This window comes from Globicephala melas, chromosome 13, assembly GCF_963455315.2.
Source record: "Globicephala melas chromosome 13, mGloMel1.2, whole genome shotgun sequence".
Classification (NCBI taxonomy): domain Eukaryota; kingdom Metazoa; phylum Chordata; class Mammalia; order Artiodactyla; family Delphinidae; genus Globicephala; species Globicephala melas.
This window is the reverse complement of record NC_083326.1, coordinates 41,305,533-41,308,767: the sequence shown is the minus strand read 5'-3', so window position 1 is coordinate 41,308,767 and position 3,235 is coordinate 41,305,533. Positions and strand designations below refer to the sequence as shown.

At 32.4% G+C, this 3,235-nt stretch overlaps 1 non-coding gene across 1 annotated transcript; it reads left to right on the top strand.

Moving 5' to 3' along the window:
* Positions 1 to 2,920: 2,920 nt before the first annotated feature.
* On the top strand, positions 2,921 to 3,027 carry LOC115863642 (U6 spliceosomal RNA). Its single transcript, XR_004043613.1, has one exon. It is a non-coding gene; the product is annotated as a U6 spliceosomal RNA (small nuclear RNA).
* Positions 3,028 to 3,235: the final 208 nt, after the last annotated feature.

The following is a 3,235-nucleotide window of genomic DNA, read 5'->3' as shown; positions in this document are numbered from 1 at the left end:
AAGAGTAAAATTATCAGACTCAATATTAAGAAATAGTATGGTAATTAGAAGTAAATTCTATGACACAGAACGTTTGAACCTAAAGGAATGAGAAGAATTACCAGAATTACTTGGAGATGTTTGGTAATGTTATCTAACCCATTGGTTAGAAATAAAAACCCTAAGTCTATGTGTGCACAATTACATATTTGAAAATGTATCAAACAAAACCTGGCAAAAGTAAATAGTGACCTAAATAAATCGACAATCATATTGGGAGATTTTATTGCATCTCTTTTAATAGCTAATAGGACAACATAAGGAGTTATCCCTCTCAATTCAATTTATACCCAAAAGACAAAACTTGAAACTCTAGTGAGAAAAGTTTTCCCAAATGAAGAGTGATTATTTGTGGTTTTTCTGGTCTCTAGACCTCTGTAATCAAAGACCGTATCCATTCTCCTCCCTTGGAACATACAGGGCTTTATAACCTGAGATCTGACCTCCCATACCCATTATCTGACAGGATATCTGATAGCCCCAGAGGAAATGTCCTCAAAGAATAAAATAACAATCTATTTGAGGAGAATTATTTGCAAAGAAAAAGAACACACTGCATAAAAGTCCTTCAGAAATAGAAGCATCAGAACAAAAAAAATCAAAAATTTTAAATTAATCTAATAAAGTATATTAAAATATAAACAAGATATTTTTAATGTGAAGTAGAGTAAGACAACATTAAAAGAACAAAAAATGATTTGAAAAATAAGATAGTCAACATAAAGAGCACAATGGTTATACAGATTTGAATTGATACAACTGGGAGAAAAAATTAGTAATTGGAAGACCCACTTGAGTAACTATCCAGAAGGAAGAATTAAAAGATAAAGAATAAGAAAACATTAAATGTTAAGCTATCTGGAAAGTAGAATTAAAGTAGAATAAAAAAATACAGATAATAGAACCTCAAGGAGATCATAATAGAAATTGAAAGAAGGAAATTTTGTTTTTAAATAATAGAGAAGTATTCCCTGGAATTAAAAAATAAATGAAAAAAGTCATATTGCAAGCATTCCTAGATTGTTAAAAGTGACAAATTAGTGGGGAAAAACACCTGGGAATTAAAGAATGTATCAAAGACAACAAGAAACTTCTAAAAGCTTCAGAAAGAAGGAGCAGATCAAGGAAATCATCAGATCAGCAACACATTTTTCAACAACATCCCTGGAAGCAGTATGAAGATGGAACAATATTTTGAAGATATTGAAAGAAAAAATTTTGGACATAGATGCTTAGACCCAACCAAACTAATTCACGTATTACAGCATGATAAAAAATATTCACATGAATTCAAAACCGTAGCTTTTTCCGAAAAAGACTTGCACTGAAAATTGTTTTGGATAATATTTTTAAATAGCATTTTATATATTTTTTTAAAGATTTTTTTTTATGTGAACCATTTTTAAAGTCCTTATTGAATTTGTTACACTATTGCTTCTGTTTTATGGTTTAGTTTTTTGGCCAAGAGGCATGTGGGATCTTAGCTCCCCGACCAGGGATCGAACCCACACCCCCTGCATTGGAAGGCAAAGTCTTAATCACTGGACGGCCAGGGAAGTCCCTAAATAGCATTTTAAATAATAACATTTTTATTTTTCAATAAATCTATGAGATGCTACAAGAAATATGAAGAAGAAATTAAATATGTCAGTAAAGTTTATTTTCTTTAAAATCACAGTGAGCATAATAGAAAGAAAATATATACATATTACCCCAGAATTAAAATCTAGATCACATCAAACTAAAAAGGAAAGAAGGAGCGTGTGGCAAAGGGATGAGAAAGTTAGTAAGTATACCATCCTGTTTGAAGTGAGAGATAAGAGTTAAAGACAATAAGTAAAAATAAGTTTTTAATTAGACACAGAAAGCATGGAAAGAGAATAAACCAAAATATTAGAATTACATACAAATATACGAAGAATTAATCTGAATGTAAATTTTCTAAACTTACTATTCAAGACACATTTTCAGATTGGATTTAAAAAACGAACAAAATCAAGATATATGTTGTTTACAAGAAAAAGATCTAAAGCATAAAGACATATGAACACCTGAAACTTTTTAGTAAGTGAAAACATTCTATCAGACAAATAGTAACCAAAACTGGTTTAGGTAAATAACTATTAGAAAAGTGTACTTAAAAGTGTACTTAAAATCTACTACTGCATACAAACAAGGTATAATCTGTATGTGCTACTATCTTCCAGCTTTTTGCCTGGAAACATTTTTGACCTGTGACACAGGGAAGTGCAACCAAAACAGCGGCGAGCAGTCTTACTGAGAGGAGGAGAGAGAGCTCAGAGTTCTGGGAGGCAGAAGTAGCTGGAAATCTGCAAGGCAATGTAATGAAGAAGAGAGATCCATGCAGAAAAATGGCTCCAGAAATCTTCAAGTCTGTTCAAAGAATAACCAAGACGGTGTAAACTGTATATTTCACAGAGCTCACACAGAGCTGGACACGCGTGCATTCCAATCAGTCAAAATAGAGACTCCTTGGAGAACACCCTAGGAATTCAAAAGAGACCCTTGAAGGGGCATGTATTAGTAAACGGCTGAAATCCAGAGAAAAGCACTATAAATGCACCATAAGTCTGAAAAACAAGCTTTCAATGAAAAAATGGAAAATCTGAATAGCCCAATGTCTCCTTACAAAAATGGAATTTATAAGTAAAAAGACTTTCACAAGGAGATTCCATCCCAGGTGGCTTCAATAGTAAATTCTATGAAATGTTTCATAAAGAATAATACCATTCTAATACAAAATCTTTCAGAAAGTAGAGGAAAGGGGGACACGTGCCAACTCACCTAATGAGAAAGCATTGCACTGATACCAAAACCAGACAGTTATATTACAAAAAAATTTTTAAGGGAGAAAGTTATAGTGCCCACTTCGGTAACACATATGCTAAAATTGGAAAGATACAGAGAAGATTAGCATAGACCCTGCCCAAGGATGACACACAAATTCGTGAAGCAGTCCATATTTTTTCAACTCTACTTCAATAAATTTTTTTAAAAAATAAAAAAAGTTACAAGCCAGTTGCATTCATTTATATTTAAAGGACACTTCCCTGAAACGCTATTTTATAATTGTCTCTTTGTTAAATATCCAGATTTGGTGTCCTCAGGGCAATGCACCATGCAAAATTAGGGATGAGTGAAGGGCAGGTGAGAAAAGAATAATCAGTGATTTTAG